This window comes from Microcaecilia unicolor, chromosome 5 (assembly GCF_901765095.1).
Source record: "Microcaecilia unicolor chromosome 5, aMicUni1.1, whole genome shotgun sequence".
Lineage (NCBI taxonomy): Eukaryota > Metazoa > Chordata > Amphibia > Gymnophiona > Siphonopidae > Microcaecilia > Microcaecilia unicolor.
In genome coordinates, this window is record NC_044035.1 from 212,113,344 (window position 1) to 212,136,719 (window position 23,376).

The 23,376-nt window shown below is 44.8% G+C and overlaps 1 protein-coding gene across 1 annotated transcript in view; it reads left to right on the forward strand.

The window, feature by feature from the left end:
• EXOC3L1 (exocyst complex component 3 like 1) overlaps positions 1–23,376 on the forward strand; it is a 434,251-nt gene that overhangs the window by 65,912 nt on the left and 344,963 nt on the right. The window lies entirely within an intron of this gene.

Genomic DNA, 23,376 nt, shown 5'->3' on the forward strand with positions numbered 1-23,376 from the left:
TGTAGCAGCATAGCTCTCTTGCCTTGCATAATGAAAAGATCCATGTGACTTCCTGAACATGTACATCTAGCCCCGTCTTTGCCCATTTTCAAATCCAGGCTAAAAGCCCACCTCTTTAACACTGCTTTTGACTCCTAATCACTGCTCACTTGCCTGTACCTTTTATCCTCACCTCTTTAATTCCCTTACCTCTTAATTGTTCTGTCTGTCTGTCCAATTTAGATTGTGAGCTCTTTGAGCAAGGACTGTCTTTACGTGTATGGTGTGCAGCGCTGTGTATGCCTTGTAGCGCTATAGAAGTGTTAAGTAGTAGTAGTAGTAGTAGTAGACTTGCAGCTCCGGGGAGATGGTAAGCAAAATCTTGCAAAATATGACGAGAGGAGAGCAAAATACTCATATCCCCATGTTCTTCAAATGTTCCTCTATAGTGTTAATATTCTCCATATATACATAATTACCCAAATGAAGGGGATTTGTGCAGGTCTGCTGAGAGACAAAACTGGGCCTAGGGCAAACAATGCACCCCCTCCCTCCGCTGCCACTGCCCTAACCCAGTTCAATATCTCTCTCACCTTTCCCTCCTCCCTGCCCTCGGCAGTGTTCCTGCAGACTGCTGGAAATAAAAAAAAGAAGCAAACTGCCTCTGGCTGGCCTCCGAAGTGTTTCTTCTGCTGTGTTCCGCCTGTGCAGACACAGGAAGTTGTGTCAGAGAAGACGGAACAAAACAAAGAGAATACTTCCAAAGCCAACCAAAGGCAGGCTGCTTTTGTTTTAGATGCTGCCAGTAGCCTTCAGGAACACTGCCGAGGGGAGGAAGGAAAGATGAGCGAGATACTGAACCGAGCGAGGGCGGGGAGGGGGGGAGAAATGCCGGTTTGTATATAAAACGGGATGGCAAAGCCATTTGTGCCACCCTATAGCAACTCTTATGGCTGGGCCCCCCCTTGGAGGCCTAGCCAGGGGGAATCTTTCCTTCCCCCAGCAGCCCTGGATTTGTGCTGAAATTGAATCGGGCTGTGCAGAGCTAAAAGCTCAGCCAACCATTTTAGTCCATGAAGTAACTTCCTTCCAGATAACATCTTTTCTGGGTCCTTGTTCCTCCCCATGCCTCTTCCACTTGCCCCCCCCCCCCCCCCAGCTTCCCTGGTCTGGCATCTCTTTCTTCCTCCCTCTTGTAAGCACCCTGGTCCCATGAGCTGACTCTGACCTACATGTACCTGAATAGGATTTAAGTGCATCACCAGTGGCCTGCAACGTTACTTCAAACACAGTGCTCACGTAAAGACAAAGAGAAAAGCTTCATTAGCAAACTAACCTTGTCTCAAGGTCCCAAAAAAACTTGAGAGGAAAAATAAATGAAAATATAGAGAAAAGGTGTTACATTTCAAAGGAAAATGTGTAATTATATACAGGATAATTAAAAGATGACCAATAGAAAGTTTAACAAATATGTTTATTCCACATGATGTGGTGTTACTTAAGGACTAGTTGAATTATAAAAGAACACATTGCTGTATACCCAAAAATCAGAAACGTCTTTTTCTTACAATATCAGATAAGAGGTTCTGCAGAAAATGTGGTATCGCATTCTAGTACCGGTACACTTTCTCTCATGATCATGAATCAACCAGGGAAGTATGGCTTCATCCCCTGCTAATACCCTCTGTGTGTCAGTGTCTCTTTAGCTCAATGAAAACAGATAGAAAATTTAGTCTAGTTCCTGGATATCATAGGTGCAATTGTTGAAAACTTATCTGATGGTTCAAGCTTTCTTTGAGTGTTCTTCTTGTGTGGAAACGGTGGGGCCCTTCTTCTTCTTTGTCCTCCATCTGCATAGGGTGATGAATGATCAGCTGCAGTGGAACCTACTGCCTACTACTAAAACCAAAATAAAATGGAGAGAAATCTACCTCATTATCCAAAAGCAGGGCTTTTTTTGAGGGGGTACTTGGGGGTACTGAGTACCGGCACCTTTTCCATTGTGTGCTGAAATTGGCCCATGGTCCCCAAGTTTTAATGAAAGAGCTCAGGCTCTACACACCAATTCTGCCTTGTCATAGATTTTGTGACTGGTTGCAGGGGTCTTGGCTATTGTGAGGTGAGTCCCTCAGTGATCACCTCATCCCTGAAGGGTGGCCTGACATTTGAGTACCGGCTAGAAGAAACACACTGTCCAAAAGTGTGTGCGATCTGTCACTCAGGATATGTTCCTAACAAAAATCTCTTTTAGTTTAAGAATCTAAATAGTGGTTTGGACTAACTTTCTCTTAAATAAAAATAATTATATTGGTATAAGCTAAATACTATTTGAATATCTCAGACTTTGTTTCACCTCACTATCTGTTGTCCTCTTGGTTGATTCTGTTCCAAAAATAATATTCACTACACACACACACACACACACACCCTATAGAATACCACAATAATAATAATAAAAGAATGCTCCTCAAGCTGTGGCAAAAGGTAAAAAACGGATACTGCGGGATCCTCGGGATCTTCCCGGATTCGATCAGAAAACTTTTAAAAGTTCAATTTTTTTGGCAGTCGTTTAGATATGGACATTTTACACCCGTCCTGACATAAATTTGACTGGTTCATTTCCACCACAGGAAGGTCACAGGGGGTGTGACTTACGCTTCTTTGTTTTGACGGCCGCCTGCTGCTTATAGTATGCAGCGATCACCAGCAGGTCCGTGCCAATGGTCTCTGGTGCCCCCCTGCAGACTATCAGTTGGCGCCCCCCCCCCCCTGGTTTGGCACAAGATGCAAAGGAAATAGGAGCTGAAAGATGGAGTGCAGATCTTTTCAAGAAGGCATACCATAATCATCTATCTTAAACACTAAATAATAACACTACACAGGATCTATCCCTCCACATCTTCAAATCCTTGCTTAAAGCCCACCTCTTCAATGTTGCTTTCGGCACCTAACCATTGGACTAACCAGGAAACCCAGATTGCCCCAATTTGATTGACTGCATTCTTGTCCCTTAAGATTGTAAGCTCCTTAGAGCAGGGACTGTCATTCTTTGTTAACTTGTACAGCGCTGCATAACCATAGTAGTGCTTTAGAAATGTTAAATAGTCGTAGTACTATACAAAACCGAAAGCCTATCACATGATTAATTACCCTCCTTGCTACCTATATTTAAGCACTACTACTTCAAACCTCATGTCGAATAGAATCTTTCTATAGCAGATGACTACTACTTATCATTTACAATCCATTTTATTACTCATCAGCTTATCTTCCTTGTTCCTTTCCTCCTGCCTTGGTCTCCCCTCCTCCCCCCCCCCCCCCCCCCCACACACACAGAAATTTCCTCCTTGTTTTTCCTATCTTCCTCTTTGCCTTTCTGTTCCATCAGTTCTTATTTTCCTTTCCTGCCCTTACTCTCCCCTCCTTCGTTCCTCCCTGATTCTAGCTTGTTCTCCCCCCCCTCCACAGAAATTTCCTTGCCTGCCTTGTCTTTCTTTTCTTCTTCCCCAGCTGGCCTGGTGGTTCCAGTTCCCCCACCCAACCTGCAGCCTCAAATGTACTTAAAGTAGGCCCACCACACCACGCCAGCCAGCAGCCATTATAATGAAAAGTACAACAACAAGGGCAGGCAAAACCTTACCAATGATGTCCAGTCCACGCCACTGCCACAGAACAGCAGCGGATCCAAGCAGTGCGGTGCCGGCTCTCCTCTCCTCTCTCCTGCAGGGCAGCACTAACGCGGCGTCGGCACTCGGCTCGGCAACACCCCCCCCCAAGTCCTCCAGAGTTGGACTGCCTGCGAGGCTCCAGGCGCGTGTGTTGAAGAGCTGGGGGGCGGTGCTAACAGTCACGAATGGAACGAGGCAGCGCTGCGCACGGGAAGGCAGCAATCAGAGCCAGCAGCAGCGCGTGCGCATATAGGCGCCAACGCGACTACGCGAGAGAGGTGAGGTTTAAATTTATATTTTTTAATTGACTCGGGCGGCGGCGCCCCTGAAAGGCAGACGCCCCCCTGCCATGCTTACCCTGCTGAGTGGGTTAGCACGGCCCTGATCACCAGTCATAACCCCATCACTGCGTTTCTCTATTCCTCTCTTTCCGGGTTCTCCTTGTCCCTTTGTCGTGCACTGTGAAGGAGGTTTAATAGACTGGAGTGGAAGTGAGCCTATCTAGTCCACTGTAAGCAAGGAAGCCAATTGGTTAATCTTTGTTTCCACTCCCCCCCCCCCCCCCCCCCCCCCCCCCCCCCCCCCCCCGCTGTCATTGCCATACACTCAATACAAAGCAAGCAAACAAACAAATGAGTTGCTGGATCCACGTTGTCGTTCTTTATTGTTGGTCCAACTGTAACAAGTCTAAAGCAGTTTCAGTTGGATAGGCAGGCCTTACAAGGTGGAGGAGAAAATACATAATTGATTATCACTTAAAAAGCTTCCAAAATTATTGTAGCTTGTAGAATCAGCAATTATAAACTCTGTAGTTTGTAGTCATTTTTCTTCACTGTCCTGTACAATACAGATGACCAGATTTCAGTGAGGATATCTTGTTTCCTGATGGGTTCATCTTAACTGTTGTTGCAATCTGCATTGGGAAGCCTGGTGTTATAAAGATCATGGAATATATTGAAATTAAATGGAAGTAGAATTAAACTTTCTTTTCATTGGGGCACATGGAATCACATGTTCATTTTTTAGAGGTTTACCTTTTAGTTACACAAATGGATTATTCTGTTTTTGAACATGTTTCAGGGTCAAGTGGTTTTATAAGTCAAAATAATTTTTTTTCCTGCAGATCTATTTTTTTTTTTTACTTAACTATATGGGTTATAAGCAATGGCGTACCAAGGTGGGGGGCGGTGGGGGCGGTCTGCCCTGGGTGCACACCGCTGGGGGGGTGCTGCGCGCCGGTCAGCTTCGTTCGTTTCCTTGCTCCCTCTGCCCCGGAACAGGAAGTAACCTGTTCCGGGGCAGAGGGAGCATGAAAACGAACGAAGCTGACCGGCGCGCAGCACCCCCTCAGCGGCGTGCACCCGGGGGGGGGGGGGTTCTTTCGCTGGGGGGGGTGCTGCGCCAGGGGGGGCCCTGCACCCGGGGGGTGGGGCGCATCGGTGATACGCCCCAGGTGTCAGCCCCCCCAGGAACGCCACTGGCTATAAGCCATCCCCTAATGCAGTCCATCGGTTTTCTTATATTTTGTTCTTATAGTATGCCAAAACTGAAAACTCTTATCTCTATCTTCTTGAGGTTAAATGAAGGGACATGGCATGAGCTTATCTTGTTCACAGGAGATGGTATGACAATAAAGTTGAAGACTGTTCCCCCTGAAGCACCTATCTCTGTTTCTCAAAAACAATAGCAAAGTAGATTTGCATTATCTCTTGATAGGGGATGGGTCAGGAGGGGGGGGGGGGGGGGGGGGGGAGGGAGAATATCTAAGAATTTTTGAGGGTCTGTGAAGGGGGTAGGGTTATTTTCAAAATGTATTTGTCAGTGCTCCAGAAGCTGCTTTGTTATTTCTGATGCTGTATTGTGCTTTTTATTGGAGCCTAGATGCCTGTTTTTTTATTTTATTTATGATGACAATAAAGATAGTTCTCTTTAAAAAATACTTGCAAATGTTTATGCCTATGGGTGTGAAATATTGTTTTCTATGACAGAAATCTCATGTATTTGAAAAATTCCAGTATGATCATATAACATAAACTTTGAAATCAGTAAAACAGCATTAAAAATTATTGCACCTGGTAGAAACAGCAGAAACTCTTTTGCATATTTTGCTCATTTTACACACTGTTGTATACAATGCAGTAATTGGATCCATCTCAGTTTCTTACCCCAAGGGCTGTATATACTTAGATCCAACAGTAATGTATTTTTCATCTGAAGGGTTGCATACAGCAGGATCCTGCATCATTTCAAATGTGAAGGGTGCAATACAGCAGGATCCTGCATTAATTAACATGTGAAGTGTTCAATACAGCAGGATCCTGCATTAATTAACATGTGAAGTGTTCAATACAACAGGATCCTGCATTAATTAACGTGAAATTTCCAATACAGCAGGATCCTGCATAAAGTAACATGTGACGTGTCCAATACAGCAGGATCCTGATGTATTTTCGATCAGAAGGGCCAAATACAGCAGGATCCTGGTGTATTTTCGATCAGAAGGGCCACATACTGCAGGATACTGGTGTATTTTCGATCAGAAGGGCCAAATACAGCAGGATCCTGGTGTATTTTCCATCAGAAGGGCCAAATACACCAGGATCCTGGTGTATTTTCGATCACAAGGGCCACATACTGCAGGATCCTGGTGTATTTACGATCAAAAGGGCCAAATACTCCAGGATCCTGGTGTATTTGGCCCTTCTGATGGAAAATACAGCAGAGGAGTGGCCTAGTGGTTAGGGTGGTGGACTCTGGTCCTGGGGAACTGGGGAACTGAGTTTGATTCCCACGTCAAGCACAGGCAGCTCCTTGTGACTCTGGGCAAGTCACTTAATCCTCCATTGCCACAGGTATAAATAAGTATCTGTAAATGTAAGCCGCTTTGAGTCTGCCATGAGTGGGAAAGTGCGGGGTACAAATAAAAACAAACAAACATACAGCAGGATCCTGGTCTATTTTTGATCAGAAGGGCCAAATACACCAGGATCCTGCTGTATTTGACCCTTCTGATTGAAAATACAGCAGGATCCTGCAGTATGTGGCCCTTGTGATCGAAAATACACCAGGATCTTGCAGTATGTGGCCCTTCTGATCGAAAGTACACCAGGATCCTGCTGTATTTGGCCCTTCTGATCGAAAATACAGCAGGATCTTGCAGTATGTGGCCCTTCTGATCAAAAATACACCAGGATCCTGCAACATTTCACGTGTGAAGGGTTGCATACACCAGGATCCTGCAATATTTCACATGTGAAGGGTTAAAAACACCAGGATCCTTTAATTATTTCACGTGTGAAGCCAGGATCCTGCATCATTTCATATGTGAAGGGTTCAATACACCAGGATCCTGCAACATTTCATATGTGAAGGGTTGAAAACACCAGAATCCTGCAACATTTCACATGTGAAGGGTTAAAAACACCAGGATCCTTTAATTATTTCACGTGTGAAGCCAGGATCCTGCATCATTTCACTTCGGTTATTGGAAAAGTAATGGAAGCGATGCTGAAGGAAAGGATAGTGAATTTCCTGGAAGCCAATAAGTTGCAAGATCCGAGACAACATGGTTTTACCAAAGGGAAATCGTGCCAAACGAATCTCATTGAGTTCTTTGATTGGGTGACAGGAGAATTGAATCAGGGACGAGCTATAGACGTAATCTACTTAGATTTCAGCAAAGCTTTTGACACAGTTCCCCACAGGAGGCTCTTAAATAAACTGGATGGGCTGAAGATAGGACCCGTAGTGGTGAACTGGATTAGGAACTGGTTGACGGACAGACGCCAGAGGGTGGTGGTGAATGGAATTCGCTCGGAGGAGGGAAAGGTGAGTAGTGGAGTGCCTCAGGGATCCGTGCTGGGGCCAATTCTGTTCAATATATTTGTGAGTGACATTGCCAAAGAGTTAGAAGGTAAAGTTTGCCTATTTGCGGATGATACTAAGATCTGTAACAGAGTGGACACCCGGGAGGAAGCCAGAAGAATGGTCTAAGGTTTGGCAATTAAAATTCAATGTGTGAGAGATCACGTGATGCTTGGCTGAGGGAAGGACGCCGCATCTGAGAGCTCTGAGGCCCCGCCGTTAACATCAAGCCCGTAGCGCCATAATAAACAGCTGATACACCCAACTGAAATCAGCCAGCGTAATCGGAATACCCCGATAGTGTGAGGGCACCGTAGGTGACAGAAGAAACATTTGGCATGACATCTAAATCCAACAAGAAAGACGGAGCGAGGAGCCGCGAGGGCAAGATGGCGGAGGCCAGCCACGCGGGGGAATCGGTAAGCTCCGCTTGGGCAGCCGAAATAGCGGCGGAGGTTTCCACCCTGCTGGAATCGTCAGTAGACCGCAAGCTCCAAAAAATCTCAGACCAGATTGAACAACTAGATGGCAAGTTTGAAGGTTTGCACGCAGATATGGCGGGCTTTCAGAAACGGCTGTCGGACATTGAAGACCAGTGCATGCAAAGGGACAAAGCCCAAAAAGGCCTGAAGGACACCTTAGAAGAGCTTGCAGCGAAGGTGGAAGACCTAGAGAATAGGTCGCGGAGGAATAATCTCCGTTTCGTCGGTATCCCGGAGACGGTGCGGGAGGTGGACCTCCGCGATTTCCTGGAGTCATGGCTCCCAAAAGTCTTGAATCTTCAACGGCTAGAGAATGGATTACAAATCGAGCGGGCCCATCGGCTGGGCAGAGAGAGGCAGGGGTACGAGAGACCGCGAGTTGTCATCTGCAAAATTTTAAATTACAAGTATAAGCAGGACATTTTGCGGGAATGGCGCTTAAAAGGAAAGGTACAATATGAATCTCACACCATCTTGTGCTTTCAAGATTTTTCGGCTGCGGTAGCGGCCCAGCGCAAACGGTTTGCAGAGGTCTGCAAAATATTGTATGAGAGGAAAGTCCGATTTGCGCTAATGTTTCCCGCCAAATTGTGTATTCAGCATGAGGGAAAACAATACCATTTCAACGCACATGAGGAGGCGTGGCAGTTTATCAACAGCATGCGAGTGGGTGCAGAATTGGAGCAGGTGCAAGCAGCAGCGGAGAGCACACAGAACACCTGAACAGGAACAGGCCTCAGCCATTAGGTGCAGAGGGTGAGATAATGAGATTTTAAGGGCTGAGAGACATTTGATATTAAAGACTTTCACAAGGATTCCCAGATGCTGATCTGTTAGGGGAAGGGAAAGCTGTAAAAGGGAGGGGGCTCCAGGATTAAGGTGAGGGGTGAACAGGGGGAGCTTGCACAAGAGTGGAGGCTACATCATTTAATCATTAATCCTAGTGGGGGAGAGTTTCTTGTAATTGGGGTACACTGAACTGAATATGTAAGGGCGCGGGGTAGGCGGGGGCGGAGCGAAAACGTGATCAGTTCTCTAGCGAGAGCTGAATGTGGAGAAGGGGGGCATACAGGAGGGGGGAAGGGAGGGAGGGTGGGAGAGGGAGGGAGGGAGATGGGAGGGGTGTTTTTTTTTTTCCTTTTTTTCTTCTTCTCTTTCTTTCCTATTACTTCTGGAATGTGTGCTGGAGGCGCTGGTATTCTTTATGGTTGCACAAGGGGAATGGCTAAGGGTAAGGGGGGGTACACCCAGGGGCTGGGGGTGGACCTCCACAATTTGGGGCGTTTAGACCTTAGAATGAACATTAGTAAGTCTGGATAGGGCGAGTTAAAGTTAATATCTTGGAATGTGGGGGGGATCTCATCACCCATTAAGCGCACCAAGGTGTTGCAGGCTCTACAGAGACATAAGGCGGATATCGCGTTCCTCCAAGAAACACACTTAAAATCCCAGGAGCATCATAAATTTAAGAAAGGTTGGGTGGAGATGGTAGAGGGGTCGCCTGCAGTGGGGAAAAAAGGAGGGGTCCTGTTGTTGTTCCGCAAAGGTTTAAATATGAGAATTAAGACAGTGAAGAGAAGTACAGAAGGTAGATTTGTCCTAGTGGAGGTGGAGAGGGGTAATGTCTCTTATATTTTTTGTAATGTGTACGCTCCTAACGTATATGACAGAAAATTTTATAAAAAGCTGCTGGATCTATTGGGCCCCTATCAGGGGGGCAATATAATTTTGGGAGGAGATTTCAATACAGTGCTTGATCCCAAGTTAGACAGAAGCAGTACCTCTAGATCGATGCTTGGACATTCCCAGAGGGGTTTGCCTTTTCTCAGCTCCACCTTAAACTTGATTGATGTATGGAGGGTGTTGCACCCGATGCAGCGGGACTACACACATGTCTCACGAGCACACTTATCACAATCCCGTATAGATTATTTTCTAATTTCGAGAGACCTCTTTCCAGATATACCAAAAGCGGAGATAGATGTTTGTGAAATTTCAGACCACTCATTTGTTTGGGTACATTTAAGATTACGGGGAAAGGGGGGAGGACGGGGTAGCTGGCGGTTCCCATTTGAATTATATTATGATTCATACTTTAAGAAATACTTGGGAGAGAAATGGGGGGACTTTGCAGCCCACAACAGTGAGCACCAACATCAAGCGAGTTTATATTGGGAAACAGCAAAAGTAGTCATGAGGGGGGAGATAATAGCATATAGAGCGAAGGCTAGGAAGATGAGGGACAAGGAAATTTTACGTTTGGAGAAAGAAGTTCGCAGGCAACGAATTCGGTTCGGGAAGGATATTACGGAGGACAATAAGAAAGCATTATTAACACTGCAAAGGGAGCTGAATGAACTGCTCCACCAAAGAGCGCAGAAGTCCTAGCTGTATTACCAGCACCAACTTTTTAGGTTCGGGAATCAGGCGGGAGCTTTTATGGGACGTTTGATTCAAGGGAAAAGGGGCCCAACGAAAGTCCTGCAAGTCCGGGACCGCAGGGGACGGGTACTCCGAGAGACAAAAGACATAATGGAATGCTTTAGGAATTACTATAAAGACCTATACAAAGAGCCAATAGATATAGTGGAGGATAGTAATTTGTTTTTGGACAATCAAATCTTGCCCACAATTACGGAGGCACAGAGGGAGGCACTGAATAGTCCAATTGAGGAGGGCGAACTGATGTTGGCCCTGCAGCAAAGTAATATTCATAAGGCCCCGGGGCCAGATGGGTTCAGTATAGCCTTCTATAAACTATTACAGGAACAGGTCACCCCCCCGCTGCTTCATTTGTTCAATACCATGGCTTCTTCGGGGGAAATGTCTGCCACACTAAATATGGCTAAAATAATAGTATTGTTAAAACCGGGCAAGGAGGAGTCTGATGTGGGTTCTTATAGACCCATATCATTGTTAAACTGTGACATAAAATTATATGCAAAGATTTTGGCGAATCGCCTGGCGCGGGTACTCCCTCACTTGATAGCTGCCCCGCAGGCGGGATTCGTAAAAGGTAGAACAGCAACTAAAAACATAAGGGCTTTGCTGGCTTCATTGGAGACAGTAGAAAGACAGAGCAGGCCCTCTCTGCTGGTCAGCTTCGACGCAGAGAAGGCTTTTGATCGAGTGGTTTGGGGATTTATGTTCGCAGTGATGAAGCGGATGTGTATAGAGGGGTTGTTTGGGAATGCTGTGGGAGCCCTATACAAAAATCCACAAGCTTTCATGTGGATCAATGGGGAGCGATCAGCGCCATTTACAATCAGAAGGGGCACGCGTCAGGGGTGCCCTTTGTCACCCTTGTTGTTTGTCTTGGCATTAGATCCATTGATCAGAGAAATCGACATGCACCCAGAGATAGCAGGAGTTACTTGGGGCTCATCTTCGTTTAAAGTCTCCGCTTTTGCGGATGATATCTTGGTCCATCTCACTCAGCCCAAGCAGTCCTTGGAGGCATTATTACAGCTCCTGCAGGAGTATGGAGATTTTGCTGGATTTAAAATAAACTATCTAAAATCTTGGGCATTAACTGGTAATTCGAGGGTGAGGGACCTATGGGGAAATGGTTTTCCTCTGAAATGGGCTACAGAGTCCCTCAGATATTTAGGAGTGCGAATCCCCATGAACACATCGGCCTTATATCAACTTAATGTAGCTAGCAGAATGGAGTCTCAGAGGGGGCGTTTCGAAAAATGGAAGGTCTTGCCGCTTACGCTACATGGGAGGATCCATTTATATCGCATGGTGGAGTTTCCACGCTGGCTTTATCTATTACAGGTTCTTCCATTGCGGTTAAAGGGTAAGGATATAATCATGATTAATAGAAATATCCGGAAATTTATTTGGAGGGATTCAAAGCCAAAACTTTCATTGCAGTTCCTAATGGGTCCCTGGAGGGAAGGAGGCATGGGTCTACCGGACATACGTCGTTACAACCAAGCTTGTTTGCTGCGGCACCTGGGAGATTGGCTACTAGACAGACAAGACTACATGCCCCGAACACTTGAGCAAGATTATTTTAAGCCGTACCACTTGTATTTCTTACTGCATTGCCCCACGAAAATGCTGCATACATTGGTGGGTTGTAGTATACTCTTGGACCCCTTAAGGGAGGCTTGGCGAGAACTAACACATGGATGGGGCCTAGCAGCAGAGGTCTCGGACCTGCTACCCATACAGGGAAACCCGGATTTTAAACCGGGTATGGAGATAGAGTATTTCATAAATGGGCGGAGGCGGGAATTACCAGGTTGGAGCATGTATTAAGCTTTAGAGGGCAGATGTTGGAACTGGGAGCACTTGGGGTGGGTATAGAGCATAGTTTTATATTTGCCCATCATCAATTAGCACACTATGTTCGGGCGTTAGAGGCAGGGAAGTTGGCGGGCGGACATGGGCGTAAGGTTAGAGAGTTCTTTAGGTCTGTGCCTGGGGAGCGCTTGTCGGTTTCTGGGCTACAGAGGGTGCTGAGGGCCCCCGGTGATGGGAAGGATACAGGGGTGATAACACAACGCTGGGCTAATGATCTGCGGTGACCTAACTTAATCCTGAACTTTCCACAACTGACAGCTCGTATATCCCACTTTGTCATGTAATGCTGCTATGCGAGAGTGTCAATACCGTATACTACATAGAGCATATATGACTAAACTCCAATTATTTAGATTTGGAGGGGTCACAGATTCATTATATTCGAAGTGTGGCAGGGGAGAGAGTACTTGGTTTCACTCTCTCTGGGAGTGTCCAAAGATTAAACTTTTTTGGGGACAAATTATAAAATTTACAGAATCGGTGGTACAGGGCAGAGTGGTCTCTTCTCCATTGGGGTTTTTGCTAGATAGATTTGAAGTTTTCACTCAGCAAACGAGGGGGGGTAGACAATTTCTCCGTAAAGCAGGCATTATAGGGAAGAAATTGATTATGCTCATGTGGATGCAGAAGGAGGCGCCGGATTATTGGCACTGGAGGAACCGATTGCATGAATTACTGTTGCAGGAGCGTAGGGTGGTGGGTTCCTCCCCGAAGAAACGAAAAGCATTTATGGAGATTTGGGAGCCATATATACAGACATTGTCGCCAAGAGCACGCAGCTTTATAATGTGATTAGGGGTAATCTTAAGGGCGATATTCTAAGCCTTGGACAAGCTATTATAAGATACAGAGTATAGAAGGAGGTGCCCTGGCGAGAGGGCAGACCACTAATTTGGGAGCAACCTATAAGAATACTTTGAGGGAAGGTTGTAACAGGTATAATTTGTTTTAGGCTTCATGTGGTTTAAAGGGAAAGGGAGGAGGAAACAGATTTTAAGCCATATGTATAAGAATGAAGTTTAGTGTTATTTGTTACAGAGTTCGATCTGTTCAGTTGGGGGGCCATATATTGTGCAAATGTCAAGGGTTGGGCCCTTGATAACACATTCAAGAATGTTCTCTTGGGTGTTCAGAAGGTGGAGTGTGAGGTTGCTTCTGAAATGCTATTAATAAAAATGATACCACCTAAACAGGGGAGATAGGAGAGAGGGAGAGATAAGGGGGGGGGGGGGGAATTTCGGAAGATGGTTAAAGTTATCTATGTCTTTCAAACTGTTTTGTTTAGAGGTTAAAGTAATACTGGTTTTTTTTTTAATCATAAACACTGTTGGAACAAAGCACAGTTGGGGGAAGGGGGGGAAATGTAAAAAGTTTGATGACTGTAAGCAGTGCAGTATATCTGTTGTATTACTACTGTAAGTGAGGCAATATTGTAATGATTTCACTGTGCTGAGGTGGATTTGTATTCTTGACTTGTCATCAATAAAAACCGTTGAAACATAAAATTCAATGTGAAGAAATGCAAAGTGATGCACTTAGGGAATAGAAATCCACGGGAGACGTATGTGTTAGGCGGGGAGAGTCTGATAGGTACGGACAGAGAGAGGGATCTTGGGGTGATAGTATCTGAGGATTTGAAGGCGACGAAACAGTGTGACAAGGCAATGGCCGTAGCTAGAAGGTTGTTAGGCTGTATAGAGAGAGGTGTGACCAGCTGAAGAAAGGGGGTGTTGATGCCCCTGTATAAGTCGTTGTTGAGGCCCCACCTGGAGTATTGTGTTCAGTTTTGGAGGCCGTATCTTGTTAAGGATGTAAAAAGAATTGAAGCGGTGCAAAAAAAAGCTTCGAGAATGGTATGGGATTTGCATTACAAGTATGAGGAGAGACTTTCTGAACTAAACATGTATACTCTGGAGGAAAGGAGAAGCAGGGGTGATATGATACAGACGTTCAAATATTTGAAAGGTATTAATCCGCAAACGAACCTTTTCTGGAGATGGGAAGGTGGTAGAACGAGAGGACATGAAATGAGATTGAAGGGGGGCAGACTCAAGAAAAATGTTAGGAAGTATTTTTTCATGGAGAGAGTAGTGGATGCTTGGAATGCTCTCCCGCGGGAGGTGGTGGAAATGAAAACGGTAACGGAATTCAAACATGCGTGGGATAAGCATAAAGGAATCCTGTGCAGAAGGAATGGATCCTCAGGAGCTTAGTCAAGATCGGGAGGTGGGGCTGGTGGTTGGGAGGCGGGGATAGTGCTGGGCAGACTTATACGGTCTGTGCCAGAGCCGGTGGTTGGGAGGCGGGGATAGTGCTGGGCAGACTTATACGGTCTGTGCCCTGAAGAACACAGGTACAAATCAAAGTAGGGTATATACAAAAATTAGCACATATGAGTTATCTTGTTGGGCAGACTGGATGGACCGTGCAGGTCTTTTTCTGCCGTCATCTACTATGTTACTATATGTGAAGGGTTCAATACACCAGGATCCTGCAACATTTCACATGTGAAGGGTTGCATGCACCAGGATCCTTTAATTATTTCACGTGTGAAGCCAGAATCCTGCATCATTTCATATGTGAAGGGTTGAAAACACCAGGATCCTTTAATTATTTTACGTGTGAAGCCAGGATCCTGCAACATTTCACATGTGAAGGGTTCAATACACCAGGATCCTGCAACATTTCACATGTGAAGGGTTGCATACACCAGGAACCTGCATTAAAACTAAATAAAAAAAGGGTGGTCAAAAACATATAGATACATACCACAAATTAAGAGAACAAGGGAGAAAATGCAGACTGTTGAGTGTGAAATTAAAAAAAAAGATAAATGTGTAAGGCTCCCTTTTACTAAGCCGCTGAGGCTTTCTTGTTATTTCCTTCACTTTGTCTATATTTATTTCTATACATTTTTCTCCATTGAGAGTGGAATGCCTATGTTGGAAGTGGCTTTACATCAAATTAAAAACTGCATTCTTCTGCACTTGAGCTTCCATGGTTCTGAAATGTGGGTCTGTTTTGGTGAGGGACCTATGCTACACCAATAAAACTTTGTTTTCCATGGTTTAATTCCAACAGTACCCATATAAGTTTATTAGCTTGTGGAAATTTTGAAAAATATGAAGGACACACTCATTGAAGTAACCAGTTTTATTTGCTTTTATGATTATTAACACAAGTGTTTTGAACAAGCTGTCTCCACTTATGAAACTTTGTTTTAAACCAGCTTGTTGAAATAAAGCTATGGAAGGATTAGAAGGGTTGATTTTTTTCCCCTTTTAATAGTATTTCTCATCTAATCATCTATACAGTTATAATGGACTGTCATGTCTCCTATTTTAACTGGAAGGAACAAGAAGGATGATATCAGCTCAGGTAGAATTTCAGGATTTGGTGCTTCACTCATGGTCTGACAACCATAGTCTGGCACCAGTGTTTCACACCTATCTGATAGCGTTCCTTAGCTTCTTAACTCTTCCAATCACAGTGATGATTCCTGTAACTTTTTTTCTTTGTCCTGCTATCAAGTAAGCAAACATCTGCCTGCATCTGGTGTCAGCTTGGCTCCAATGCAGTTTACCTATCTCATCAGCCACAGTCTTACAGTGGGGGTTTGAGGATTACTGAACTGCTCTATGTAAAAATGTGCAATATTTCTTAAGAATTCAGTCTCTGGAGGACTTTGTTGGATATAGGAGATACTATTGCATTGCAGGCGTTTAATAGGCTAAATAACCTACATTGATTTATTTGAAAATTTATTGGAAGTTGTTCCAATCGCCTGCACTTTGCAGAACCCAAACTTTGTACTGCTACATCCATTGGGAACACTGCAAACTGTTTGGTACTTGATTTTAGGAGTTTCTTCAGAAGGGTGAGTTACTGCACATTACTAATTGATATGCATATCTGACATGTGGTTCTATGCTCTGAATCCACCTGACAGCTATAACAAACTTGACTAAGAGAATATTCATATTGTCTTATGACTTTTCCAACATGGCCCATGTTTGTTTGTCACCATTAGAGCTCTGCAAGATATGCCACTGCTGGCTGAGTGGAAAACATTCTAAGAAAAATATATATTTCCTTTTTCTCAAAGCACTAATATTTTAAAGATTACACTGCCTGCTTTGGGACTTTAAGTATGAGTGCTATGAGAATAATCAGCAATATGTACTGGGACTATAGGGTTACCGTTTATTTTAATTGTTAATGCATTTTCAATTGTTGAAGATATAAGAAGATTTCAGTCTATCAATCAAATGTTTTTGTTGTTGTGGAAGGTGACAGGTGTTAACATTTTAGTCTTGTGGGGGTGAAAATTTATTCCTACACATTATTTATGCTGCACAGAGACTACAACATGTTACAAATTAAGACCAAATTTTTTTAAGATGAAAGGAGATTTTTACATTATTATACAATACTACACATTAATGATATTTATGTCTTGTGTCTAGAAATTAAAAATTGGAAGGGAAGGGAATTTGGACCTGATATATGGCGCGTGTGTGTTTGTGTGTGTGTGTGTTGCAACTACATCAAAACTGTTTTAAAACATGGTATATATAGGTACCTATTTGTACCCTGGGCAATGTTGGTTTAAGTGACTAGCCCTGAGTCAAGAAGAACTGCAGTGGGACTTGATGTCAGTTACCTAGGTTCAAACTCTGTAGCACTAACCACTACCCTACTCCTCCACACCTCTGCATAATCTTTGGTGTGTGATCACCTGGAACTGTTTCTTTCCTGTGACAAAACCAATTGGGCATGGATTGTTTCTTTATTTTTTTGAAAAAGGTTATTCCATGTAGCAGATTTGGGATAACATTTTAACAATTTCATAATGGCATGATGAATTAATATTTTAAGCTGGTGTTCTGTACTGTGACACATTTCTTATATGAGAAAGTTCTTTATAAGATTTATTTTCCTGTGGAGTAGGGATATATAAATTGTTTTGCATTAGCACACATACGTGAAATTATTGCTTAATTAATTTGTCCTGTGAATCTGTATTGTGGTGCACTTCTCTGTCTTCTAACCCTGCCCCCTCCAAAAAAGACAAAAAGAACAACAACAACAAAATACCCTCTTTCCTTTCCTGTCTAGCTCTGATAGAGGATAGGCTTTTCTAACTGCTCCTGGTCCTGTAGCATTCTAACTTTGTGGAAAGGTTCTGCCAGTCCTAGGCAAAACCCAAAAACTTAGTCTCCCAACTGGTTATAAATTTGCATTTTACATTGATGAAACTGCTATAATTATTGGGAATATTTAGATTTATTTACCAAAGGAAAGTTATATTCTAGTGGAATTTGAGAGTTAAATCAACTGAAAATTGTTTGATCAGACTGTATCAGTTCTGGTGATACGTAGAGAACTTTTTTTGATGCAGCACTTTGCTGACTCACTGAGAGGTATACACTGCACAGCAGCAGGTGGGTTGGGCTCTGAATAGGGAGACACAGACCACTTTGTTTGTAGCATTTCATGTGCTGGACCTAAACCAAAATACTGCTAAGTGATTTCTGATTATTTTATTCTAGGTACAAGTAAGAGAAAGCCTTCCTGGGGTCGGGATTTGGAACTACATACATACTATATACAGTACAGGCATAGAAACCAGCTCTATGGGTACAGTGAACAAACTCCTTCAATTGTGTCCTAGGAGGAGTGTGGTAGCCGTGTTAGTCCACTCTTAAGGTTATCAATAGAAATCAAACAAAATAAAACATGGAAAAGAAAATAAGATGATACCTTTTTTATTGGACACAATGTATTAAGTTATGTCCAATAAAAAAGGTATCATCTTATTTTCTTTTCCATGTTTTATTTTGTTTGATTTCTATTGATGTCCTAGGAGGAGAAATTTATACTATGGCTCCCCAAACCATTTTGAAATTTTGGCTCCTAAGAAAGCAGGAAATTATATAAGGAGAAATTAGGTCTTACCTGATCATTTTCTTTCTATTAGTCTTTTCCCACAATTCCAGAACCTGTGGGATAGTTGTGTCCATCAACCAGCAGGTGGAGATAGAGAACTGAAAACTGAGCTGAGACATATCTCTTTTGGCATCCGGTTCAGCTTCTCATTATTTATGTAGACAAGCAGTATGGAGAAACTCAGAATAAACACAACAACTTTAAACGACTCGCTAACTTAACACTAACCAGATGAGCAAACGTGTGGATCTCTCTTATCTATGGACAATTTCTAGAGAACAAGAGATATGCAAGAAGCATCATGCAAGGTGACAGAAACCTTGGGCAGGCCTCTGGAATAGTGGAAAGGACTAATGGAAAGAAAATGGTAAGACCTTATTTCTTCTTCCGTTACGTAGCTTCCCATTATTCCAGAACCTGTGAGGTGTTCAAAAGCAATCCCTGGAGTGGATGGAATCCTGGCACTGTGTGTGGACCGAAGCCCCAAAACTGGCTTCTGAGTGCGCTGCAATATCCACTCTAGTGATTGGCAAAAGGCATGCAGCATTGACCACATCACCGTCTTGCAAATGTCTGCTGGAGATAGTAAGGTAGTCTCCGCCAAAGATGTTGCTCTACACCTCGTAGAATGAGCTTCAAGGCCTGAGGAGTCAGCTTCCTTGCAAGTAAATAAGCTGACATGATAGTCTCCTTCATCCATCTAGCAATTGTGGGCTTGGAAGCTATGAGGCTAAGCCTCTGTTTATCAAAAAGCACAGTCTGTCCGATTTGCAAAACCAATTTGTGACTTCCAGGTATCTAATGAGGACTCTGCACACATTGAGAAGCTTCAAGGAAAAATACTGAGCCTCTTCATTCTCACAGGTTGGTTGAGATGAAATACTGATATCACAATTGGAAAAAAGGAAGGAATGTTTGCAGGGAGAACCCATCTTCAAAAAGTGAAGAAATGGATCCTGACAATTTAGAGCCTAAAGCTCAGAAACCCTATGTGCCAATGGAACAGCCACCAAGAATGCTGTCTTTAGTGTAAGATCTTTCAAGGAGGCCTTCCCGAGTGGCTCAAAAGGAGGCCCATCAGTCTACTATCAGCTGAAAACTCTGGTTGGATAGTTCTCATTCTCCCAGATCCAAGGAGTGCCTGCTGAGAAAGCCAACCTCCATATTCAAAGACCCAGCAATGTGAGCTGCCGAAAAGCAGAGAAGAATTTTCTCCGCCCAACTCATGAGGGAGGCCGCCTACACTGCCATCAAACAGCTGCAAGTCCTGCCTTGTTGGTTGATATAAGCCACCACTGTCGCATTGTCAGAAAAAACTTGTATTGGGCCCACATCAGAAAGAGAGCAGATTTTATCGACCACTAAGTTTCCTGTTTCATCCATGTGCCCCTTGCCAGATGGAACTTGTAATGAGCTACCCAACCCAACTTGTTGGCATTCGTTCTCAGCACCTCCCACTGTGTTATCGGAAAGGGAGCTCTGACACTACTACATACACTGTCTAGCAACCAGCATCCAAGGAAGATGAAAGTCTTACTTCTGTGACACTGGAGACCAATGGCTGAGAAGAGATTCCTGAAATGGCCATGTATGAGCCCTTGCCCATGGCACCACTTCTGTCACCATCGTCATTAACTCCAGAACCTGGATGTAGTCCCAGAGCCTGGGCCTGCCTTGACTGAGGAGAGGATTAAACTGTTGAATCAGTTTTGACCTCCTGTGCCCCATGAGGAAGATCCTCTCCCATGCTGTGTCGGATAGAATGCCCAGATACTCCAGTGTCTGCGGTGAAGTTAATCTGCTTTTCTCAAAATTGATCACCCAACCCAATGACTGCAGAAGATGGACAACTTTATCTGAATAGGATGATCGTGAATGAGCTAGTCGAGGTATGGGTGAACTCTTATTTCCTGGCACTGAAAGGAGGCCCCCACCATTATAACTTTGGTAAAGGTTCTTGGAGACGTGATGAGACTGAAGGGCAAAACCCTGAAATGGAAGTGATAGCCCAGCTCCTCAAAACCTAGAAACCTCTGATGCAGCAACCATATGGGTATATGAAAGTACATCTCCTTGAGACTGAGGGTGATGAGAAATTCTCCCGCTTGAACTGAGGCTATGACTGCTCTTAGTGTGTCCATGCGAGTGGTACAGTCGGAGGCAGCAGTTTAGACCTTTGAGATCTAAGAACAGATGAAAGCTGCTTTCCTTCTTTGAGACAATAAAGTAGATGGAGTATCTGTCTTGTCCCTGTTCAACCTGGGAAACTGGAATAATGGCTCAAAGTGCCAGCAAGGAATCTACGGTGGACTGATCCTCGATCGCCTTGGTTCCCTTTTGACAAGCAGACTACAAGGAGCGACTGGGTGGTAGAACTCCAATTTGAAAACTTCTGTAAGAATATCCAGAACCCACTGGTTTGACATGATTTTGATTCACTCCTGCTGAAACTCCTGAAGACGTTCTCCCACTGGAGGAAGAGAAGAGTGGACCAGCTTCGCATCATTGCGAAGCTCTGGAGGCATTGGGGCGCTCTGCCTGAAAGCAAGGCTTCTGACCATATCGCAGATGACCAGGCCGGTACCATCTGCTGTCTTGAAATCAAGATCGAGAGCGCCCTGAAGCACGGCCGGTCAAACCCGGTAAGCGGGGTAAGCGCTGCAGGGGGGGGCGCCTGCCTTCAAGGACGCCGCTGTGCCACCATACCGCGCCGCTGTGCCGCCATACCGCGCCGCCCTTGGTGCTTTAAATCTTTAATTTACCTCAGTTCCAGCAGCCGCATCATTTGAAAGCCCTGCCCCGTCTCTAGCCTTCCCTCCCTTCGTGAGTTCGTTCTGCAGTCCCGCCTTCTGACGTCATTTCCTCGAGGGCGGGACTGCAGAACGAACTCACGAAGGGAGGGAAGGCTAGAGATGGGGCAAGGCTTTCAAATGACGCGGCTGATGGGAAGGAGGTAAATTAAAGATTTAAAGCACCAAGGGCAGCGGGGGATGGGGGCGAAGGAGAATTGCTGGACAGGGGCAGGGTGGGAGAAGAGAGAAAGGAGATGCTGGGGGTGGGGGTGCGGGGGTGCACGGGTGCCGGAGGGGGGGTGCGCGGGCACCAACTCATAGTCTGCAGGGGGGCGCCAGAGACCCTAGGACCGGCCCTGCCCTGAAGGTGGACGACCAGAGGCTTTCGGCTTATCCACCAGCAACAACTGTGGCTTAGTTTTCCCCAGTTTTTTCATCAAGTTACTGAGATCTTCTCCAAATAGCCACTTGCCCTAAAAGGGCAGTTTAACTAGATATGACTTTGACGCTGCATCCGCTGCCCAATGCCGCAACCAGAGTTGCTGACGTAGCATGACAGCCAAAGACATATTGTGGGCCATAACCCTTAACATGTCATAGCATTTGCCAAGTAGGCCAACCCCGCTTCCAGGCATCTGTCTTGTGTTGCTGACTTCTGATGCCACTTCAGGCATGCTCTTGCTTGAAGGTCCAAAGAGGCCATTTCAAGGGCTTATTTCAGTGAACCTTCTAGCTTATCCTGTAGGTCTTTTAGGGCAATGTCCCTTTCCACCGTTAAAGTGGTCTTCTTAGTCACTGCCATAATCAGGAAGTCCACCCTGGGAAGATTCAATTTATCTTTCTCCTCTGGAACTAACGGGTAGAGGTGAGCCATGGCTCTTCCCACTCTCAGCCCCGCTTCCAGTGAGATCCATACTACTGTAATCAGGTCCTGAATGTCTGGATGCATGAAGAAGGCCTTAAAAGGTCCTCTAAGCCCCCTCATTACCGAAGAAAATGGAACTGCTTATGCTGAAGCAGAAGGCTCCTCAATGGAAAGGTCTGCCAGTGCCTCAGAAATAAGAGTACTGAGCTCCTTTTTATGAAAAAAACCTTAGAACTTTTGAATCATCCCCCTCCTCTAACGGTTCCTTCAATGATGGCTCCTCTGAATGGACCGAGCCACATCAGATATGGAGGGAGAAACAGAGACAGTCTCATCTGCCTGCTCCTGGAGGTATAAACAAAATCTCTTAGAAACCAGAGGGGTAGTGGGGTGAAAAACTGAAGCACCTTGTAATAACTCCGACTATCCTTGCTTCAGTAAAGGCCTTGTGTAAAAGCAATATAAACTCCAGAGAAAACAAAATGCTTTGTCTTACCCTGAGACTGTAAATTGGTGGCTATGATCCACCAGAGACTGCTCCTCACTGCCAGTCAGCCCGTTCCTACGCTCGTCTGCATCAAACTGCCTACTGGCCTTGCTGGAGAGACCGAAGACCCCGGCATATTCGGATGATGCAGCAAATCCAAAGATGTGCTACTGCCAACCATTTCCTATGCATCCTGCAGGATTCTCGGCTTGCATACACTGTAACACCTTGATGCTGGCTGGTGGATCCCACAGCAGGAACATCGCTTAACTGCCTCTGCGAGAGACGCCATTCACTCCGACTGTCACCAGCGCAGCACAATATGTCCCAAGCTGTGAGTCAGAATCCCTTCCCTACACAAAGTAGAACTGCAACCTTCCAAGCGGTTCTAAGTCAAGCTTTAGTCGGACTTATCACTGCTGGCTGTTCCCCCCATGCTGGAAGATGTACAGAAAGACCAAACTAAAATCACACATGTAAAAAAGCCAAATTCATTTATTAAGACCCTACACGGTCCGTGTTTCGGTACATCTTCCGTTCTTGTTGTTTTTTGTTTTTTTACGGGGGATTTGGACTCTGTTTGTCGTTGTTCCCCCCATGCTCTCAGTCTCCACTAGTCTTACCACAAATGAGAAAGGCTCGACTGAAATTCTGACCCATGCTCTCCTGCAAACCTCTTTCCTTCTTTTTTTTTTTTTTAAGGTTGTTGTGCTGGAAAGGAGAGCTCCATAGGAAATGGGAGAAGTAAATTCACAGGGCACCAGAGACAGGGATCTGAAGCCTTCCAGATATGATTCTGCAGACTCAAGCCACCCGAATAGCTCAACTGGACCAGGAGCAAATCACTTAGAACCAGAGACTGAAAAGTGTGTCCATCCACCTGCTGGAGACAGAAAAAAAATACTGAGGAGCTAGACTGAATGCCAAGAGAGATATGTCTCAGCTCAGTTTTCAGTTCTCTATCTCCACCTGCTGG